Consider the following 14,771-nt stretch of genomic DNA (forward strand, 5'->3'; position numbering starts at 1 on the left):
CCGAGAGAACTCAGCCTTGACGGACTACTGGCGCTGCCGTAGCCCGCTCTTGTGAACCATCATCCTGCCTGCTGGCGCTGCCGCGGCCTTCTACAACATCCATCCTCGTCGGGACCTGCTGGCGCTGCCGCGGCCCGTTGTAACGACCATCCTCGTCGGGACCTGCTGGCGCTGCCGCGGCCCGTTGTAACGACCACCCTCGTCGGGACCTGCTGGCGCTGCCGCGGCCCGCTGTAACAACCACCCTCGTCGGGACCTGCTGGCGCTGCCGCGGCCCGTTGTAACGACCATCCTCACCGGGACCTGCTGGCGCTGCCGCGGACCGTCCATCGACCATCTTTCCGGGACCTGCTGGCGCTGCCGCGGCCCGTACCAACCAAGCTCGAGGATTGTGAGCTAATCATCATCTCATCCAAACTACCTGACTGGTAGACAGACTGTCCCGCTACCCCTTACCCTGCATGAGAGCCTTGAATCGAGGGGACCCCTGAGTCCAGACCTCCTTGTACCAGTCAACCGTACCCTAAGAAGTGCTTATAAAGAACCCTGAACCTTATCCGTGTGTGGTATTTGTCTGTGGGGGGGAAGTTACTTGTCTGTACGATCGCTGGAGACGGCTCTCCCCGGAGACCTCTCCTCCTGACCCCGGCCGACCCTCCCGGTCCGTCTACCCCTTTCTAACAGTCGGCGTCTTGTGCCTTGATACCACCTCACACATATGGTCTTCAGTCAAATTCAAAAGCAGCCTACCTACCTTAGGCTAAGGAGTTTTCCACTTGAAGGCCGCACATGGGGACGTCACCCTCATTTAGCAGGGTCCCAAATTGCCTGCAGTCATCCTCTTTACAGAAGCTGGGCGTTCGTGGGCGTTGTTTAAAGGGCCAGCCCAGCCCAGCCCAGCGCTGTGCTTTGCTTTGTCCTGATGCAGCAGGCATGATGCAGACCTGCTGAAGCAAAGGCCTGACTCTAACATTTTCTGTCTCTTGAAGAAAACAACCTTTCTACCTTCTTATTGCAACTAATAAAGGGAGGTTCACTTGCATCAAACTTTACCCATCATTTCATTAGCCACAGCTCATTCCTGACCTTTATTCCTAGCCAACCTCATAGGCACCAAACCTCTGATTTGAGAGATTGGCTCACACCAAAATGAAAAATGACCCCCATCCAACCTATTTTCCTATCCGTGTAGCACCTTCCTCGCATTCTTCTAAGCAGTTAAAGCCCCAGAGGCCACATTTGCGCTCCACATTATACCAAATTTAAAGGACAAATAATGAATGCATTGATAAAGGATGATAAGGCATTGCCCCTATTGCACCTGCTTGAGATAAAGGGGGATTGGTGGAAAGTCATGAGGGAAAAGATTTGTAATTTTGAGGCGCACGTGCCAAAAAGAGTGGCCACTTTTCGCCTCTGTTTTTACAAGTGAAATTAAAATTAGGACATGAAAATAAAAGAAGAACTTGAAATTTTGCCAACTTATGACACTTTGACAGCGTTTGCGGGACTCGAACCCTTGTCCTGTGAGATCCTTTATAACCACAGGCACAAGACTTACCATTGAGCTATAGCTCCTGGTGGTCTAAAGGGTTGCAGTATGTTGGACAGGCCTCACAGACGGCTCGCTCCCTCCCCGCTCGACGGGGCCCGAACTCCGGCCCACCTGGCATTTCCCCGCGACAAGCACCTGTACTCCGTCTCCCGACGGACCCTCTGCCCTCGGACCCCTACTCATCCCGGGGTCCAACCCCACCGGCTCTCCCGGCCGGGTCGAGCCGCCATCTTGGGCCCTGCACCACGCGGCCGCTTGGCCTCCCCTCGACCCTAACCCCGGGCCTGGCCGGCCCCGACATCCCGGCACCACCATCCACCCAGGAGGTGAGCGGACCACTTGGCAGGTCAATGGGAGACCGAAGTGTCAAGGGCTCTCCCCCGCCAGGTGCCGATCGCCCCCAGCTCCCCCAGGCACTGGCTCCACCCCCTGCTGGGTGTCTGGACACCTTCATCCCGGACCCTCCGACCTCCCAGTGCGAGGGTCCGGACATCAAAGGGCACCAGCCCTATAACTGAGGCCGCTCCGGAGCAGGAAGGCAGTTGTATCCTGGAGTCGAGAGACACCGAGTGAACTCAACCCTGACGGTCTACTGGCGCTGCCGTAGCCCGCTCTTGTGAACCATCGTCCTGCCTGCTGGCGCTGCCGCGGCCTTCTGCTACCTTCATCTTCCTGGGACCTGCTGGCGCTGCCGCGGCCCGTTGTAACGACCATCCTCACCGGGACCTGCTGGCGCTGCCGCGGACCGTACATCTTCCGGGGACCTGCTGGCGCTGCCGCGGCCCGTTGTAACGACCATCCTCACCGGGACCTGCTGGCGCTGCCGCGGCCCGTTGTAACGACCATCCTCACCGGGACCTGCTGGCGCTGCCGCGGACCGTACATCTTCCGGGGACCTGCTGGCGCTGCCGCGGCCCGTTGTATCAACCATCCTTACCGGGACCTGCTGGCGCTGCCGCGGCCCATACCACCTAACCACCAAGCTCGAGGATTGTGAGCTCATCATCATCTCATCCGAACTACCTGATTGGTAAATAGACTGTCCCGCTACCCCCTTCCCTACCTGGCGAGACTCTAATCGAGGGGACCCTGAGTCCAGACCTCCTTGTACCATTTAACCGTACCTTAAATAAGTGCTTATAAAGAACACTGAACCTTATCCGTGTGTGATATCTGTCTGTGGGGGGGAAGTTACTTGTCTGTACGATCGCTGGAGACGGCTCTCCCCGGAGACCTCTCCTCCTGACCCCGGCCGACCCTCCCGGTCCGTCTACCTTTTCTAACATTGGTGGCCAGCGGCGCGATCCGAATCAACGCGTAATCGTACAGAGAGTAGCTCACCCCACGACAAAGCACGATGTCGACCAAAGATAGCAGCTCCACCGAGAAGTTCCAAATGGAAAAATTAGAGGAATACAACCACCGCGAACTGAGACAATTTTGCATAGAACTTGGCATTGCTACCACCGGCCTGAGCACCAAGGATGATCTGAAGCGCGCTCTTGAGTCGTGGACAGAAACTGGGGTCGCAGGACCCTCCGACCAAAACAGCATCACACCAGAGGGGAACGCCACGGCTCCCGAAGAGCGGGGAACGGGCCTCTCGCAGGAGGAGATACGAGAAAGAGACCGAGTCAGACTACACGAATTAGAGATGGCACGACTCAAGATGGATGGGGAGCTCAAGTTAGCTGAACAGAAACTCAACCTCGAGCATATGCGGCTTCGAGAGGAGCGAGAAGAAAAACAGAGACAGAGAGAGCTGGAAGAGAAAAAAATAACGCTCGAGCACGAGCGCCAACTGGCGGAAATAGAACTGCGCAAACAGAATAAGGAACTGGGGGTGCCTGAGCGACCACACACCCCGGGGCCAATTGAGAAAAAAGTTCACATCCCCAAGGATGTGGTCCGCGAGTATGTCCGAGAAGACGACATACAACAGTGGTTTAAAGCCTATGAGATCGCAATGACCTCCCACCGGATCGACCGAAGTGATTGGGGGGCCGGACTTTGGGGGAGATTTATCAACGAGGGTCGCGATGCCCTGCTGCAGCTCCCCGATCACCAAATGTCGTCCTACGACCACATGAAGGCTGCCCTCCTCACCCGCTACGGCCTCACGCCCGAGATGTACCGCCAGAGGTTCAGAGATTGCACCCGGATCCCAGGTACAACTTGGGTGGAATACGTGAACTATTTCAGCCGGGCCTTCGAGGGTTGGATCAAGGGAAGTCAGGTCACCACCTACGAACAACTCTTCAACCTTATGGTATGGGAGCACCTGTCAAACAACTGTTTCGTCGAGCTCAGGCAGCACCTACTCGACAGTAAGCTGACTGACCCCCGGCAGCTCGCCGCCGAAGCTGACCGGTGGGAAAGCACCCGAGTGGGCCGGAAGGGGCCACACGACCAGAACAGAAGCAACCAAGGCCAGCACCGTCCTCGGGGAGGAGGAGGGGGCCAGGGGCGAGGGAGAGACGCCTTACCAGCAACACCCGTGGCCAGCACCCCGCCTCCGGCCGGCCGGGGCAACCCCCCGTTGCGACCTGGGTCCCGAGCCAACGTCACGTGCCACCGGTGCCAGCGACTAGGCCACTACGCCAACGATCCGAACTGCCCGCTAAACCAAACACCCAAGCCCCGCCAGGTAGCTGCCGCTGCCCTGGGGGAAGAGCAGTCATCGGAGGGACCCGAGGAGTATGAGCCGGACCAGCAAGGGTGGGAACCGGCCGCCATGGTCCTGGCATGCTTAGGGGGAAGAGACATGGTTCCGCGGGCTCCCCTACCCGCCAACACCAGAAAATACGGTCAGTGGGTGACCATTAATGGACAGAGAGCCGAGGCCTTGCGTGACACCGGCGCCAGCGTGACGGCCGTCCGCTGTCACCTGGTGAAGCCCGAGCAGATCCTGCCGAACATTCTCTGCCCCGTCCGCTCGGCAGACAACTCTGAAAGCATGTGTAAGATGGCCTGCGTCCCATTTGAATGGGGAGGGGTCTCCGGCCTACTGAAGGTAACGGTCCGGGACGATGCCCCCGTGGACTGCCTCCTGGGGAATGACCTCGAGAGTTCCCCGTGGGCCACCGTCGAGAGAAGAGAACACTTGGGGATGCTGGGCCTCCCGGACTGGGCTTGCATAACCACCCGATCCATGGCCGCCCGTGCCGCCCCCCGATCAGAAGAAACCGAATGGCCAGCACCTCCGCCCCCGGTTGCCCCCGTAGAGGATAACGGCGAGTCCGACCTCCCGGACCCGACTACCGAAGAAGACGCGCAACCCCAGGACCTTCCGGATCTGGCTCAGTGGCGGCAAGAAGGGGGGCCCACCCAAGAACAATTCCGCCAGGAACAAAAGACCTGTCCCTCCCTCGAGGGACTCCGCCAGCAAGCCAGCACCCAAAACACTGGGGACACCACCGGAACCCACTGGGTCTACTGGGATAACGACCTGCTCTACAGCGAGCAAAGAATCGCCGAGCTAGGGGCCGGTCGAGTTCTGGTGGTACCGCTCCGCTTCCGAGACTTTCTGCTCAACCTAGCCCACGATGTCCCCCTGGCTGGACACCTGGGCCAGGATAAAACGTACAGTCGCCTGGTGACCCACTTTTTCTGGCCGAAAATGAGGAATGACGTCCTAAACCACTGCCGATCGTGCCCCACATGCCAAGCCAGCGGGAAGAGTGGCCGGAAGCTGAAGGCCCCTCTACAACCCTTCCCGGTGGTCACCACCCCGTTCGAGAGGGTGGGGATAGACATTGTGGGACCTCTGGACCCCCGCACGGCACAAGGACACAGGTTCATCTTGGTACTCGTGGACCATGCCACCCGCTACCCCGAGGCGGTGCCCCTACGGACAGTGACCGCTCCAGTGGTTGGCCGGGCCCTGATGGGGATCTTCTCCCGAGTAGGCTTCCCTTGAGAAGTCGTCAGCGACCGAGGTACGAATTTCATATCAAAATACATGAAGTCCCTCTGGCAACAATGCGGGGTCACCTACAGATTCACGACCCCCTATCACCCCCAAGGGAACGGACTGGTGGAGCGTTTTAACCGCACTCTCAAAGGGATGATCGGGGGATTGGAAGAGCCTCTCCGTCGCCAGTGGGATGTACTGCTCCCGTGCCTTCTCTTCGCCTACCGGGAAGTTCCCCAGAAGTCCCTCGGTTTTAGCCCCTTTGAACTCCTATACGGACACCCTGTGCGAGGGCCCCTCAGCCTAGTCAAGGAAGGTTGGGAGATGGCCCCCCTAACGACCCCTCCAGACGTCTTCAAATACATCCTGGCCTTACGAAACCAGACCCGGCGCTTCAGGGAGATGGCCAAGGCGAACCTCGAGGCCAGCCAGGAGGACATGAAGAGGTGGTACGACCACAATGCCTCCTCCGTTGAATTCGAGCCGGGGCAGCAAGTATGGGTGATGTCCCCCACCGAACCATGTGCCCTGCAAGATAAGTGGACGGGGCCCTTCAAAGTGGTCGAGCGCAAAAGCCCCGTCACTTACCTCATTGACATGGGGTCCTCCCGGAACCCCCTTCGGGTCCTCCACACCAACCGGCTCAAACCGCACTTTGTGCGCTCCGAACTAAGCCTCTTGATGGCTACGGACAGTGGCACAGAAGAAGACTCCGAGCCCCTCCCGGATCTCCTGAAGACTCAGGAGAAGGACGGCTCCGTGGACGGGGTCCGGCTCTCTGACGCCCTCACTTTGGAGCAACGCCAGGACTGCCGGGACCTCCTGCTGCAGTTCGCTGCCCTGTTCTCCCTCACCCCCGGGGTCACCCCCTGGTGTTTGCACGACGTAGACACCGGGGACAGTCCCCCTGTCCGGCACCGGGCCTACCGCGTACCAGATCGGGTACGGGCCTGCATACAGGAGGAAGTGGCCAAGATGCTCACGATCGGGGTCATCGAGCCCTCGGACAGTCCCTGGGCCAGTCCGGTCGTATTAGTTCCCAAGGCCGCTGCCCCCGGCTCCGCCCCTGAACTGAGATTCTGCGTCGACTACCGGGGCTTGAACGCTGTCACCCGGACCGACGCTCATCCCATCCCCCGAGCAGACGAGCTGATCGACCGGCTGGGGGCCGCCCGCTACCTTAGTATCTTCGACCTAACGGCGGGCTACTGGCAGATCGGCCTCACACCCAGGGCTCAGGAACGGTCAGCCTTCTCTACCCCCGATGGCCACTATCAATTTAAGGTCATGCCCTTTGGCATGAAGAATGCCCCCGCCACGTTCCAACGCCTTGTGAACCAGGTCTTGGCGGGGCTTGAAGAATTCAGCGCTGCCTACCTGGACGATATCGCTGTATACAGCCACCACTGGTCCGACCACCTCCGTCACCTCCAAGAGGTCCTACAAGCCCTCCAGCGGGCCGGCCTCACCATTAAGGCCGGCAAGTGCCAGATTGGCCAAGGGTCTGTGACCTACCTTGGGCACCAAGTGGGGAGCGGACTGGTGGCCCCACTACAACTTAAGATTGCTGCCATCCAGTCCTGGCAGCCCCCCGTCACCCAGACCGAGGTCCGAGCCTTCTTGGGGCTCACCGGCTACTACCGGCGGTTCGTGAAGGACTACGGCAGCATCGTGGGGCCCCTCACGGGTCTCACATCCAAGAACCAGCCGAAGCGGGTCAACTGGACTCCTGATTGTCAAGCTGCCTTCGAGGAGCTGAAGGCCGCCCTGTGCACCGCCCCGGTGCTCCAGGCCCCCGATTACAGTCGGGAATTTGTGGTGCAGACCGACGCCTCCGACCACGGCATCGGAGCCGTCCTCTCTCAGCTGAACCCCGAAGGTCATGACCAGCCGGTGGCCTTCATCAGTCGACGTCTCCTGGCCCGAGAACAGCGTTGGAGCACCATCGAGAGGGAGGCATTTGCAGTAGTGTGGGCCCTCAAAAAGCTCCGACCCTATCTCTTCGGTACCCACTTCCGGGTACAAACCGACCATCGACCCCTGCAATGGCTGATGCAGATGCGGGGGGAGAACCCAAAACTCTTGCACTGGTCCATTTCCCTGCAGGGAATGCACTTCACTGTGGAGCACCGACCAGGCCAAGACCACGCCAACGCGGATGGCCTGTCCCGCTTTTTCCGCCTCGACGAAGAGAGTCCCCAAGGAGATGGGTGACTCTCCCCGCCTTCAGCTGGGGGGGACGCATGTTGGACAGGCCTCACAGACGGCTCGCTCCCTCCCCGCTCGACGGGGCCCGAACTCCGGCCCACCTGGCATTTCCCCGCGACAAGCACCTGTACTCCGTCTCCCGACGGACCCTCTGCCCTCGGACCCCTACTCATCCCGGGGTCCAACCCCACCGGCTCTCCCGGCCGGGTCGAGCCGCCATCTTGGGCCCTGCACCACGCGGCCGCTTGGCCTCCCCTCGACCCTAACCCCGGGCCTGGCCGGCCCCGACATCCCGGCACCACCATCCACCCAGGAGGTGAGCGGACCACTTGGCAGGTCAATGGGAGACCGAAGTGTCAAGGGCTCTCCCCCGCCAGGTGCCGATCGCCCCCAGCTCCCCCAGGCACTGGCTCCACCTCCTGCTGGGTGTCTGGACACCTTCATCCCGGACCCTCCGACCTCCCAGTGCGAGGGTCCGGACATCAAAGGGCACCAGCCCTATAACTGAGGCCGCTCCGGAGCAGGAAGGCAGTTGTATCCTGGAGTCGAGAGACACCGAGTGAACTCAACCCTGACGGTCTACTGGCGCTGCCGTAGCCCGCTCTTGTGAACCATCGTCCTGCCTGCTGGCGCTGCCGCGGCCTTCTGCTACCTTCATCTTCCTGGGACCTGCTGGCGCTGCCGCGGCCCGTTGTAACGACCATCCTCACCGGGACCTGCTGGCGCTGCCGCGGACCGTACATCTTCCGGGGACCTGCTGGCGCTGCCGCGGCCTGTTGTAACGACCATCCTCACCGGGACCTGCTGGCGCTGCCGCGGCCCGTTGTAACGACCATCCTCACCGGGACCTGCTGGCGCTGCCGCGGACCGTACATCTTCCGGGGACCTGCTGGCGCTGCCGCGGCCCGTTGTATCAACCATCCTTACCGGGACCTGCTGGCGCTGCCGCGGCCCATACCACCTAACCACCAAGCTCGAGGATTGTGAGCTCATCATCATCTCATCCGAACTACCTGATTGGTAAATAGACTGTCCCGCTACCCCCTTCCCTACCTGGCGAGACTCTAATCGAGGGGACCCCTGAGTCCAGACCTCCTTGTACCATTTAACCGTACCTTAAATAAGTGCTTATAAAGAACACTGAACCTTATCCGTGTGTGATATCTGTCTGTGGGGGGGAAGTTACTTGTCTGTACGATCGCTGGAGACGGCTCTCCCCGGAGACCTCTCCTCCTGACCCCGGCCGACCCTCCCGGTCCGTCTACCTTTTCTAACACAGTAGTAACTATAAACAACATATAGGCCCTGGTGTCATTGCCTGTGGCTTGTATTGCACATCAAAAGGATGACCATGCTATAGGGACGATTTGATACGCTTCAGACATGGAAACCGGTGTGGTCCAGTGGGTAAGTTCCTGACTTCCAGCCAGAGAATTAGGGTTCAAATCCCGGGTTCGGCACCAGATGACTGATGGTGGTCCAGCAGAGGTAAATTGGAGGTGGGCCAAACAGGCCAATTGGTAAGTAAAATGTGTGTGTGTGTAGGGGGTGTGTCTGTGTGTCCTGTAAGAGTGGAGTCATGCCTGGCAAAGTGGGTGGATGGAGGATAGAGTGAATAGGAGGAGTCTAGGCAGAGTGGGTGGAGCCAGAGAAGTCCAGGCGAGGTAAGTTGGAGGTGGGCCTAACAGGCCAATTGGTAAGCAAAACGTGTGTGTGGGGGGTGTGTGTGTGTGTGTGGGGGGTGTGTGTGAGTGGGGGGTGTGGGTGTGTCTGTGTGGGTGGGGTGTGTCTGTGGGGTGTGTCTGTGTGGGTGGGGTGTGTCTGTGGGGGATGTGAGTGGGTGTGTGTGGGTGGTCTGTGTGGGGGTGTGTCTGTGTGTGGTGGGGGGGTGTGTGGGGTGTGCCTGTGTGTGGGGTCTGTGTGTGTGTGTGTGTAGGGTGTGTGTCCTGTAAGAGTGGAGTCATGCCTGGCAAAGTGGGTGGATGGAGGATAGAGTGAATAGGAGGAGTCTAGGCAGAGTGGGTGGAGCCAGAGAAGTCCAGGCGAGGTAAGTTGGAGGTTGGCCTAACAGGCCAATTGGTAAGCAAAACGTGTGTGGGGTGTGTGTGAGTGGGGGGTGTGTCTGTGTGGGTGTGTCTGTGTGGGTGTGTCTGTGTGGGTGTGTCTGTGTGGGTGGGGTGTGTCTGTGGGGTGTGTCTGTGTGGGCGGGGTGTGTCTGGGTGTGGGGTGTGCCTATGTGTGGGGTCTGTGTGTGTGTGTGTGTGTGTAGGGTGTGTGTCCTGTAAGAGTGGAGTCATGCCTGGCAAAGTGGGTGGAAAAGTGGGTGGATGGAGTCTAGGCAGAGTGAGTGGAGCCAGAGAGTCTGGAAAAGATGGATGTGGTCCCAGCGAGGAGGAAGGGGTCAAAGATGGAGGAGGGGGCCTGAACAGATTGGGGCCAAATGTGGGCACTCCTGTAGTGTTTCTCTAGCTGACAGATCAGGTGATTACATCAGATGGGACTTATGGTGAGGAGAACCAGCGTTTGATTTTTAATGCACCGCTCTACACTCTCTGATTGGGGCGGGGGGGGCAGTCAAATTTGGGGTAGCAGTGTTAAAAGGGGTTTGGGGGTGCATTATAAAGGGTGATGGGGTACAGAATGACATGGTTTCTGGTTAGTTTTTGGGGGGCTACCCATAGTTTTTATTCCTCCCCTCTTCCATTATGGGGTGCACCCCAAAAAGATTGGGGCAACAGGGGAGCGAAGACATTCGTGACAGATTCTATTACCAACCACAAGGAGGCATCACACAATCTGGCTGCCGTTAAGGCATTAAAATGTACAACAAAGAGGATGTGTTGGTATTTTTCAGAGGGAGGTCCCCAAGATTTTACTGCCTCCTCTCCCCTCCATGCTGCATGTTAGGAAGGGTGTTTGTGGTCACTCAAAGGATTGAAACGTGGTTGGTGCACTACCAAAGCTGGGGTACCAGGATGGAACATTTGAGAGGTAATGAGATGGTGGTATCCAGATGTCATAAAAGGTGTCAGAGGCACGAGGTATGGGGATCCTGGTCCCACAGTGAGGGGTTGTCAAAAGTCCCTACTAAAGATTTCTGTCCAACCGTGACCAAATGTTGTGCATTTTTTTAAATGTCACGCAACGTAGCGCAGCACCCTGCGTGGCTGCGCTGCGTTACGTGACCGGGAATGAGCAGGAGAGCGCCATATTTTTAAAGATTTGGCTCTCTCTCCTTGTCTTTCCCTTGCGCCGGCGCTGATTTCAGCTGCTGTGCGCCATGCACATAGCTTAGCGCCGCAGCGCTAGAGTGTGTGCATGAGTGTAGCGTAGGTTTTGTACAGGAAGGGTACCTTTCCTGTACAAAATACTATGCTAGGCACGATGCAAAGCTTTTCCCACCTTGCATACATACATGCTGCACAGTGAAGCACGCATGGAAAGTGAGAAAAGCACATTGAAATGAATGCATTTCTCCTGTTTGCACCTCCTTTGAAGGGGCGTTAACTTTTGGCGCAAAACCATGTTTTCAAATCTTTGTGAATATGGTTTTGCATCAAAAAGCATGGGTTGCTGCATGGAAACACCCATGTACCACCCATGTAATGCCCCCTTGGCACAAAGTTACCCAAAGCAGTGCTTTGCGCTCCTTACAGGGCACTTTCCAGCGCAAAAGCAGTTTTGCGCTGGAAAGAAAATCAGAAAAAATAAAATTTGCGCTAGTTTGTGTCACTATTGTGGAGCTAAAGCAGCGCGAAACAAATGGAAACCTCCCCCTTGGTGTGCTCTTATATTCATACTGCTGCCCTCTAGTAACGCTACACAGTAACTGCAGCATAATAGTGGGAATGGGAAGAAGGCTGTCCAATGCAAATATTGTTCTCCCATGCTACCTTTCTTCTGAGATGGTCGGCGTCTTGTGCCTTGATACCACCTCACACATATGGTCTTCAGTCAAATTCAAAAGCAGCCTACCTACCTTAGGCTAAGGAGTTTTCCACTTGAAGGCCGCACATGGGGACGTCACCCTCATTTAGCAGGGTCCCAAATTGCCTGCAGTCATCCTCTTTACAGAAGCTGGGCGTTCGTGGGCGTTGTTTAAAGGGCCAGCCCAGCCCAGCCCAGCCCAGCCCAGCGCTGTGCTTTGCTTTGTCCTGATGCAGCAGGCATGATGCAGACCTGCTGAAGCAAAGGCCTGACTCTAACATTTTCTGTCTCTTGAAGAAAACAACCTTTCTACCTTCTTATTGCAACTAATAAAGGGAGTTTCACTTGCATCAAACTTTACCCATCATTTCATTAGCCACAGCTCATTCCTGACCTTTTTTCCTAGCCAACCTCATAGGCACCAAACCTCTGATTTGAGAGATTGGCTCACACCAAAATGAAAAATGACCCCCATCCAACCTATTTTCCTATCCGTGTAGCACCTTCCTCGCATTCTTCTAATCAGTTAAAGCCCCAGAGGCCACATTTGCGCTCCACATTATACCAAATTTAAAGGACAAATAATGAATGCATTGATAAAGGATGATAAGGCATTGCCCCTATTGCACCTGCTTGAGATAAAGGGGGATTGGTGGAAAGTCATGAGGGAAAAGATTTGTAATTTTGAGGCGCACGTGCCAAAAAGAGTGGCCACTTTTCGCCTCTGTTTTTACAAGTGAAATTAAAATTAGGACATGAAAATAAAAGAAAAACTTGAAATTTTGCCAACTTATGTCACTTTGACAGCGTTTGCAGGACTCGAACCCTTGTCCTGTGAGATCCTTTATAACCACAGGCACAAGACTTACCATTGAGCTATAGCTCCTGGTGGTCTAAAGGGTTGCAGTAGTAACTATAAACAACATATAGGCCCTGGTGTCAATGCCTGTGGCTTGTATTGCACATCACAAGGATGACCATGCTATAGGGACGATTTGATACGCTTCAGACAAGGAAACCGGTGTGGTCCAGTGGGTAAGTTCCTGACTTCCAGCCAGAGAATTAGGGTTCAAATCCCGGGTTCGGCACCAGATGACTGATGGTGGTCCAGCAGAGGTAAATTGGAGGTGGGCCAAACAGGCCAATTGGTAAGTAAAATGTGTGTGTGTGTGTAGGGGGTGTGTCTGTGTGTCCTGTAAGAGTGGAGTCATGCCTGGCAAAGTGGGTGGATGGAGGATAGAGTGAATAGGAGGAGTCTAGGCAGAGTGGGTGGAGCCAGAGAAGTCCATGCGAGGTAAGTTGGAGGTGGGCCTAACAGGCCAATTGGTAAGCAAAACGTGTGTGGGGGTGTGTCTGTGTGTGTGGGGGTGTGTCTGTGTGTGGGTGGGGTGTGTCTGTGTGGGCGGGGTGTGTCTGGGGGTGTGTCTGTGTGTGGGGGTGTGTCTGTGTGTGGTGGGGGGGTGTGTGGGGTGTGCCTGTGTGTGGGGTCTGTGTGTGTGTGTGTAGGGTGTGTGTCCTGTAAGAGTGGAGTGATGCCTGGCAAAGTGGGTGGATGGAGTCTAGGCAGAGTGGGTGGAGCCAGAGAGTCTGGAAAAGATGGATGTGGTCCCAGCGAGGAGGAAGGGGTCAAAGATGGAGGAGGGGGCCTGAACAGATTGGGGCCAAATGGGGCACTCCTGTAGTGTATCTCTAGCTGACAGATCAGGTGATTACATCAGATGGGACTTATGGTGAGGAGAACCAGCGTTTGATTTTTAATGCACCGCTCTACACTCTCTGATTGGGGGGGGGGGGCAGTCAAATTTGGGGTAGCAGTGTTAAAAGGGGTTTGGGGGTGCATTATAAAGGGTGATGGGGTACAGAATGACATGGTTTCTGGTTAGTTTTTGGGGGGCTACCCATAGTTTTTATTCCTCCCCTCTTCCATTATGGGGTGCACCCCAAAAAGATTGGGGCAACAGGGGAGCGAAGACATTCGTGACAGATTCTATTACCAACCACAAGGAGGCATCACACAATCTGACTGCCGTTAAGGCATTAAAATGTACAACAAAGAGGATGTGTTGGTATTTTTCAGAGGGAGGTCCCCAAGATTTTACTGCCTCCTCTCCCCTCCATGCTGCATGTTAGGAAGGGTGTTTGTGGTCACTCAAAGGATTGAAACGTGGTTGGTGCACTACCAAAGCTGGGGTACCAGGATGGAACATTTGAGAGGTAATGAGATGGTGGTATCCAGATGTCATAAAAGGTGTCAGAGGCACGAGGTATGGGGATCCTGGTCCCACAGTGAGGGGTTGTCAAAAGTCCCTACTAAAGATTTCTGTCCAACCGTGACCAAATGTTGTGCATTTTTTTAAATGTCACGCAACGTAGCGCAGCTCCCTGCGTGGCTGCGCTGCGTTACGTGACCGGGAATGAGCAGGAGAGCGCCATATTTTTAAAGATTTGGCTCTCTCTCCTTGTCTTTCCCTTGCGCCGGCGCTGATTTCAGCTGCCGTGCGCCATGCACATAGCTTAGCGCCGCAGCGCTAGGGTGTGTGCATGAGTGTAGCGTAGGTTTTGTACAGGAAGGGTACCTTTCCTGTACAAAATACTATGCTAGGCACGATGCAAAGCTTTTCCCACCTTGCATACATACATGCTGCACAGTGAAGCACGCATGGAAAGTGAGAAAAGCACATTGAAATGAATGCATTTCTCCTGTTTGCACCTCCTTTGAAGGGGTGTTAACTTTTGGCGCAAAACCATGTTTTCAAATCTTTGTGAATATGGTTTTGCATCAAAAAGCATGGGTTGCTGCATGGAAACACCCATGTACCACCCATGTAATGCCCCCTTGGCGCAAAGTTACCCAAAGCAGTGCTTTGCGCTCCTTACAGGGCACTTTCAAGCGCAAAAGCAGTTTTGCGCTGGAAAGAAAATCAGAAAAAATAAAATTTGCGCTAGTTTGTGTCACTATTGTGGAGCTAAAGCAGCGCGAAACAAATGGAAACCTCCCCCTTGGTGTGCTCTTATATTCATACTGCTGCCCTCTAGTAACGCTACACAGTAACTGCAGCATAATAGTGGGAATGGGAAGAAGGCTGTCCAATGCAAATATTGTTCTCCCATGCTACCTTTCTTCTGAGATGGTCGGCGTCTTGTGCCTTGATACCACCTCACACATAT

Source organism: Triturus cristatus, chromosome 1_2 (genome assembly GCF_964204655.1).
Source record: "Triturus cristatus chromosome 1_2, aTriCri1.1, whole genome shotgun sequence".
Lineage (NCBI taxonomy): Eukaryota > Metazoa > Chordata > Amphibia > Caudata > Salamandridae > Triturus > Triturus cristatus.